The following is a 9,123-nucleotide window of genomic DNA, read 5'->3' as shown; positions in this document are numbered from 1 at the left end:
ACTTGCCTGAGCTAGTGGTTTAATGCACTTTATGTTTAATGCATTGTATTGAGACTTTAACCTTTCAGTCATCAGACTGCAGCTCTATGATTTCTTTTATAGAACCCGAAAAAGAAGCAATGCATTTGGCAGTTTGGTTTGGTTTAGAGGCTGTTGTTTAGCTGCTGTAAATGAGAATGAAGGTCCTGAACACAGCTAGCATGCTTCCAGTGAGGAGCCTGCACATAGAATGATGTTTCCTACATCCACCTTTGGGCTCTGGAGATGTCCCCGTAACACAAGAAGCCATTGGTAGACAGAGATCTGAGGACAGACTGATATGAGTCTGAACGACACAGAAAAATACAGTTATGTGGTGATTTGATGCTTGAGTGAAGATGTACTGTTACCAGGCAGGTTGTGGACAAACTGAATGTAAAGGCAGTGAAGTGGCACTAATGCTGAGTTGGATACATTATTATTCATAGCTAACATTTTCGGGGAAACAATGGGGGCCTGGTAAAGAACTGTGGAGCTTAATGTCACATTTCAGAGTGGACAATGTCCGTATCATGGACTTAGTTAAAGGGGACCGATCATGCAAAATGCACTCTTGTACGTCTTTTATACATGAATATGTGTCCCCGGTGTGTCAGGGAAGTCACCAAGTGTCAGAAAACACAACCCTCTCTCTTTTCCTCAATACCCAAATCTCTAAAAAAAGGGGCTGTAACGGATCTGATACAGACTGATCCAGATTTGAATTATTTACTACGTCACAAAAGGGGTGCTCCGCTTAGTGGTCAATTCTCCACCTATCAGGGGAATGAGAGGTTGGGCCACGGCCGGCCATTGCCGCTCGAAAGCGCTGGAGACGCTGTAGTACATATGCCAGGCCTGTAAGTGGCGCTGTAGTCTGCCACAAAAGCAGCGAAGAAGACTTCCCTTGCATGGTTGCCATGGTTGCCCTTCTGTTTATTCTCCTCTGTGGCTCTTTTTCTCCCTCCCCGAGGCAAGTGTTTGCGCCTCCTGCTTTAAAACAAATGAATAATGACTCTATATAATCATATGTAAGGGATAATGTGCAGCGACGCGGTCATTATGGGGAAAAGTACACCGACAGGCTGATCAGGAGCCCGACGCCAAGCGGAGGGATCTAGATCGGCATGAAGGCACATTATGCAATGTGCACATTATCCCACTTATTACACATGGCCACATTCTCGACAAAGTAAGGACATGACTCCCAATATTAATTGAAATGCTTTTATGGATTTAGAAAATGATTTTATTGATTTAAAAAATAGTTTTATGTATTGATTTAAATTGACATGCATCCGCTAAGAAAAGTAGTCCGTTGTTACTGTTTGAACTAACGTAGCAACGGCAGGAACTGCTTCGATAGTGTTTTTGAGGAGCTTTTTGATTACAGATTTGAAAACATCGTTGCTTGCTTTAAAAGTAGCACAATTCATGATGTCAAACCTTGGGAAGTATCTAGATATCCCTGCCCTAATGCCAAAGTAACTGCACACTGAATATGTGTCGCCGTTTGATGTCTATGTCTGGACCGCTGTGTAAAAAGGGTTTCAGCCCCATTACTTCTCTTCTTACTTCTATAAGAATAAAACACGGAGGACGGAGATCTCTTTTTGTCCCCCTCTTCTCCCCGCTGCAGCCCAGCAGCAGATCTCAGAGCACGCTCCCCTCTCCTGCAGGGGGGCGTGGTCAGCTGCAGCTCACAGAATCAGCCCCCTGCAAAAACAGCACTGGAAAGAGCAAATAGAGCGAAATGAGGCATGGCTAAAATGCAGGACCTGTTTGGTATTTTGAAAAAAAACTATATTTATATACTTTATATAGGTATGGCCCTACAATATATTGTTCAAATATAGCATGATGTGTCCCCTTTAAGTAATGGAAAGAAAATGTAAGGCAAGTGAAAAACGAGGGGGGACACTATTGCATTGACATGTAAACATTAACATGTTGACAAACTCTTGCTTATTTACATATCCAGCAGTTACACGACAACATTATCATTGCTTGGTGTCTACCAGATGAATGTGAGTCCATTATACACTCTGCTAGCTTTGCTTTGGTCTCTTTTACTCCTGAGGAAACATTCTGTCTCCCACTAACAGCTAGTAGCTAGCTTTGTGTGTCTGTCTGAGCTGCGCTGCGGCATAATGATGAGAGTGGTAAGGAGGAACCGAAACTAACCAATCTGTAAAACCAAAACAGTTAGCTTAACAACGCTAAAATGCTTAATTGAGCTGGGGGGAGCTGACCCTCTGCACATGTGCTCTTTCCACTCATTGCTAATACTGAAACATTGATAACTGCAGCTGAGACATCTGTTTGATCAAGGCCAAGCTGTCAGTGGTTTGAAAATATAACTAAATGACTTGGTTGATGTTGAGGATTGCATTTTAAATGTTCAATGGAAGCTATTTAAGTGGACCTATCATGCAAAATGCACTTTTGTACGCATGGGCGTCGCAGCCATTATATGAGGGTGGGACAAGTCCCCCCCACTTTTTGAAATGATTAGTTTAGACCCCCCCACTTCTACCATGTGGAAAGTCCGTGAATCGGTTTCTCCACTCGCCGCACTTTGTAGAGCGCTGTGTCAGTGCTTCACTATCAAATCCATTCCACTTGCTTATTGAGAGAATGCCCAAATCAATGAAACTCCGTACCATGTTTTCACTGCTACTTTGTACCAAGGCAGATTCTCCCATAGCGCACATGTTCAAGGAGTGTTGCCATAGTTGGACAGCTCAGATCTGTTGTATGAAGCGATGCCGGTAGTGGAGGTAAGGCACACACACCAAATGTTCAGGACATTGTTAATACAGCGAAAATCAAAGCTGACGATCTCTTGGCTTGAAATGTTTTCTCCCCCAGACAACATGGACATAAGAACATTTGTTTCAAAGAATAGGAAAGTAAGTCTTCAGCTGGTAGCAGTTAATCAGTTAACAGTGATGGCGGCGGCGGCAAAAGCGTCTCACTTCTGGAGAGGAGTTTCGTCTTTATGTCATGATAGAGAGATACAAATACTGAATAGTTTAGATGAGAAAATGCATCGAAATGCCAGGTTACTAGTATTTATCATGTAAACAGGGAACATGAATAACCCGATCTCTCTGTGCTCATGTAAACACCATGATGTCCATGTAGAGATGCAGTCAGTGTGTTTTACTGGAGCCTCAGTTCGATAAGAGATTATTTTCTGAGTTCTTTAACTTCGGTACTCTCTCTCAAAATGGTAATGTGCATTATGTTTTAATTATACTTCTTATCATTCAGAAGTGTCGCCAGGGAAAAGAAAGTTTGGGGCTCTCTGCTGGAACTGCTACCCCCGCGACCCGACCACGGATAAGCGGGAGAAGATGGATGGATGGATGGATCATTCAGAAGCTTTTTGTGTGTGTTTATGTTTTACTGAGTGCTTATAGGCAATTTCCATCCCAGTATTCAGTTAACTGTTTATTCTCTGAGCACATTGAATAGACTAGCTAATATTCTACCTACTGCTTGGGACTTTGAGTCTTCAAAATGTCCAATGTCACAGACTGGGACTTACTTTAGAGTCAGTTGTATTTACATTCAGTATGACTTGTTATGATTCAATGTGAAAGAGTATACTGCTCAATAAATAATGATCACTTCACCACTTCTGTTGACATCTAGGCGCTTGAGAGTGAGTCAGAGGCAGAACACAGGGACAGTGGAGAGAGGTCCGTTGCTGAGGTGAGTGATGAAAGGGAAATGACAGTTTAGAGTCAATTGTGATGTGGACTCTCATCCCAGAATTTTAAGGAAATCAGTGGGGATATTGAACAGGAAGCATTTCAGTCAAGGGGCATCATATGACCAATATAGACAGAAGAGCAACATTTATTTGAACATTTAAATGAAATTACAAAATGTACCCATCATTTTCCTCATGCTAGTATAGCCACATAAAAGTATCAAACCCCCTGTTAAAATGCACCAGAATACAGGAAATCTATTTTTTTGTTCGTGGTGGGGAACCCCCACACCCCCCGTTAAAAAAGTCCCCCCCACATTCAGGATGCTTCCTACGTCCATGTTTGTACATCTTTTATACATAAATATGTGTCCCCGGTGTTCCAGGGAACTCACCAAGTGTCAGAAAACACAACCCTCTCTCTTTTCCTCTGTACCCAAATCTTTTAAAAACGGGGCTACAACGAGCGGATACAGATTCCATCCGAGCTGACGTCAGCCCGGAATAGTGTTGTTCACATGAGACGTGTCCGTTCACACGAGACCGCTCGAAAGCGGTGGAGACGCTGTAGTACATATGCCAGGCCTGTAAGTGGCGCTGTAGTCCTGCCACAACAGCAGCGAAGAAGACTTCCCGCGCATGGTTGCCATGGTTGCCCTTCTGTTTATTCTCCGCTGTGGACGCTCTGGCTCTTTTTATGGAGTCAGATTTGGGTCAATCTTCTAGCGCGCAGAACAAGCTACTCACGAGCGGAAAATGTGCTTTTACACGTGCATAAAATGACCCTGGCGCGCAGATTAAACCCCCGCGAGCGGCTATGCGAGACAGCCCTCTTGCTCGCTCGCGGGAGTGTCAGCCTCACTCGCTCGCGGAGTCTGTCTGCGCGGCGTGAAAAGTTTCGGACACTTTGGGGCGGAGCTACTGGACTTTGATTGACAGCTGCCCGGAAGCCCGGAGTTGCCAGGTTTGATAAATGCCTGAACTACCAAGAGCCGAGGAGTGACAGCTGCAAGATCAGTTGGACGAGATTGAATGGTAAAGTTGTCCATAAAAAACTATTATATTCGTAAAGTGTACAGCTAATATATATATATATATATATATCAATTAATTTGAGTGTATTTTTGAGTGGGCTGTATCTGTCGAAAACTGCTAGCTATACTGGCTGCTGTATGCACCTCCCTTACGAAAATAACTATAAAGGAACTATAGTATTACTATAGTATACTATAAGAGTTGTATAGTGTCCTATAGTAAGTTTGTAGTGTTCTGCAGTATTTTTCACCAGCTATCGTATTACTATAGTTTTTTCTGTAGTGCCATTTTATTAGCTATAGTAGCCCTATACTATGTCAATAGTAATACTATGTATCTAAATCTTTGTAGTATTCTTATTTTATTTTAAATAGTATAACTATAGTATAATATATAGTGTTTCTGTAGTTGTTTTTTGAACACACTAACACTCCTAGTAATAGTATGATATTGGCATAGTGAATGCATATTATTACTTGTGTTTGTAAAAGTATTACTATAGTGTTTTTTTTTGGTGTTTCCGTATTAAGACTATATTATTTTAAATAGTACTACTATAGTATCCAGTAATATAGTGTTTCTGTAGTTGTTTTTTGAACACTCCTATAGTAATAGTATGATATTGTCATAATGAATGCATATTATTACTATAGTGTTTGTAAAAGTATTACACTCCTAGAATTAATGTGTCATTTTTTTATATCAAATTAATTGATATATATATATATATATATATTAGCTGTACACTTTACGAATATAATAGTTTTTTATGGACAACTTTACCATTCAATCTCGTCCAACTGATCTGTCAGTTCTCGGCTCTTGGTAGTTCAGGCATTTATCAAACCTGGCAACTCCGGGCTTCCTGGCAGCTGTCAATCAAAGTCCAGTGGCTCCGCCCCAAAGTGTCAGAAACTTTTCACGCGCGCAGACAGACTCCGCGAACGAGTGAGGCTGACACTCCCGCGAGCGAGCAAGAGGGCTGTCTCTCTGGCGAGCGAGCGCATAGCCGCTCGCGGGGGTTTAATCTGTGCGCGAGGGTAATCGCTAACCCTAACCCTTCGCCGATCAACATGTCCGTTAAAGTTTAAATCTTCCAGACAAATTAGAAAAGTGCCGGTCAAAGGTCTTCTTTGTTATTTATTGAGCTTTAAAACAAATGAATAACGACTCTATATAATCATATAAGAATAACACACGGAGGACGGAGATCTCTTTTCCTCCCCCTCTTCTGAGAGCCCAGCAGCTGATCTCCCTCTCCTGCAGGGGGGCGTGGTCAGCTGCAGCTTATTTGCATTAAAGCTACGTCACAGAATCAGCCCCTGCAAAAACTGGGCTGGAAAAGAGCAAATAGAGCGAAACGAGGCATGGTCTGTTTGGTATTTAGAAAACAAAACTTCACAGACATGTTTATATGACCCAACAATATATTATTCAAATATAGCATGATAGGTCCACTTTAAATTAATTGAAACAATTGCTATTAATTTATAAGGAATTAATACTACTGTCTTATCAGGACACATATTGAAAATGCCTTACAAAGAGAAGACCAATGACAACCATAAACCTCTGTCTGGTGTATAAAGGTTATGAGTGAAGAACCTGTAATTGAATTAGTGAGACAGAATCCCATTAGTCAGTGTGTTAGTGCACCCAAGCACCAAACATATTGGATTGTTGGAATTTTCATTTTCTACATTTCAGGATTTAGAAAAGTCAACTGTCTTATTTGTTTTCAGACTGACCCTGGCCTGTGAGGATGTATGGATTATTAATGCCTCAATTGTCAGGCAGCGCTGTTTGTGGCTGATGCTCACACACACACACACACACACACACACACACACACACACACACACACACACACACACACACACACACACACACACACACACACACACACACACACACACACACACACACACACACACACACACACACACACACACACACACACACACACACACACACACACACACACACACACACACACACACACACACACACACACACACACACACACACACACACACAGTGTATCCTGCGAAGCGTCATGCAATGCATGAGGTCCAGCCTAACATGTGGCTGAAATCCAATGCTAGGGCTCACCTGTGATAGCTTTTCATAACCAATGAATATTCACATTTTCTTTGCACTTGTGAATGCTGCACAAATAAAATGCATGTTGTTTGCAATAAAGAAAATAAAACCTAGAGAAGGACTGCGGCCTGTGGGTATTTCACCATGTGATTGTTTCAAGAATCATATAGAAAATATCAGCATATGGTCATATACAAAGGCAAAAACAACCAGGCACCTCGATGAATTGTTGATTTAGTTATGAATAAACAATGACCTGAACATATGGTTGATTTAACTTGTGATAACACATTATATTACAAATTAGGTTATGATTCCTAGCTATGTGAAGCAGTTCAAATGTCTATTTAAATGATATTCATCAAGTGCTATGCAGCTTAAACTTGGTTTTTACCAATGTTTGCAGGCTGTAATTGGTGATAAAGATTGGTATGGATAATAAAAATGTTGTAATGCTGGTTATATTGTGGGAGACCTACAGAGGGAATGGGGGTTGGAATGTGTGGAGGAATTCTCTTTGAGGAAGGCATATGATTTATATTTGTTTAAGTGTTGAATGGGGGGGGTGCATTATGTGTGTGTGTGTGTGTGTGAGAGAGAGAGAGGGAAAGAGAGAGAAAGAGAGACAGAGAAGGGGAGCCTGACCGACTGACCTATAGTCTAATTATGTATCATTATCAGGAGACACAAACCGATCTAAATTACTGCAACAGCTCCCATTCACATAGATGGATTACACACAGCGCAGACCACCACCACACACACACACACACACACACACACACACACACACACACACACACACACACATACACATGTAAAAACCCCTCCCACCATGTGCCCTATCCTCTGATCTCAGCCATTCCTCCTCTATATAAATAAACCTGACATAGTAGCAGGGCCTGTGTGTGAGTGTGTGTGTGTGTGTGTGTATGTGAGTGTGTGTGTGTGTGTGTGTGTGTGTGTGTGTGTGTGTGGGGGGGGGGGGGGGTTGTGTGTCAGGCTGTGTGATGACGTGCAGGTACATTCCAGAGCAGCGGAAGTTTCTTTTCAGAGTGAAGTGCTGTTGTTGCTGCCTGGACTCACTTACATATGTGCAGTCATCATGTGTGGAGCTCAGCAAATGGCGCATTTCCACTGCAGCGCGTAGCACGGTTTAAGCGTGCCGTGCCAAACCCGGCCCGTTTTTGGTTGCGTTTCCACTAGGGTTAGTACCGGCTAACGGGTACTGTTTCAGTTTTTCTGGCCCTCCAAAATCCAGGTTCTTTCCGGGCCAACAACCGGGCTGAGTCGGGCTGAGTATACTAAACTAGAGAGAGAATCGCTGGCAAGGGGGCTAAAACTACAACAAGATGAACATATTTGACCGTGATTAAATTGTAATACACGTTTCAAAATGATGCCGAAGTAACAACATACTGATACCGGTTAGTAAAAACCATGAATTAATGCTTTGACAAGTCTGCAGACAGACGGCAGGCGAAAAACCCTTTTAAAATGCTTGTTTTCTAAATGGAGATCAGGCTAAGCTAACGCAGTATATGCTCCGACCGTCCACACTCACAACAACGGCCTATACAGACATAAATAAACCAGCGACTGTATTCACCATGACACAGGCAGTCTGTGGTTTGTACTTGTTTAACTTTTGTCTAGTTTCTGAACAGATATGAAGAGCTGTGAGCTCTGAGGGCTAACAGCTAACGGCTGATGTTGGTTTTCTGTGCAGTGGAAATTCACCATTATCACACTGCCCCATATCTTTTATGCTTAAAACTCATGTGGATCATTATGTGCCATCATTGTGAAACCAAAATGAATTATACTTTCAGAAAACAATTCTACTTGTATTTATATTTTCTACTACTTCTACTACTTTATCTACTGCTAATAATGGTGGAAATAAGTTCTGCATAAAACATTTTTGATATCCCGTTTAGCAGTTGAAATGTTTATTACAATAGGGGTTCCTAGAGTCTCCAGAACGCTCTGTTCAACAATCAAGCTCCTCTTCTGTGGAAGCGCTCCATGTTCATTGGACTTCTCTCTTAGATAGAGCTTATGCTGCTATAGAATGCCAGGGGACTTTTCACCACTCTTCCCTTACTCCTCCTTTTCTTTATCTGTGTGCACCAGTGGCGACTGGTCACCTAATATAAAAAAATATAAAATATATTTTAAGATCATGTTTAATCATCTGATTCGTCTGAACATTGCTGTTTTAGTCTGTGTTCTTCTAATTAGTG

Source organism: Gymnodraco acuticeps, unplaced genomic scaffold (assembly GCF_902827175.1).
Source record: "Gymnodraco acuticeps unplaced genomic scaffold, fGymAcu1.1, whole genome shotgun sequence".
Taxonomy (NCBI): domain Eukaryota; kingdom Metazoa; phylum Chordata; class Actinopteri; order Perciformes; family Bathydraconidae; genus Gymnodraco; species Gymnodraco acuticeps.
The sequence above is the reverse complement of the archived record's forward strand: the minus strand, read 5'-3'. Positions refer to the sequence as shown.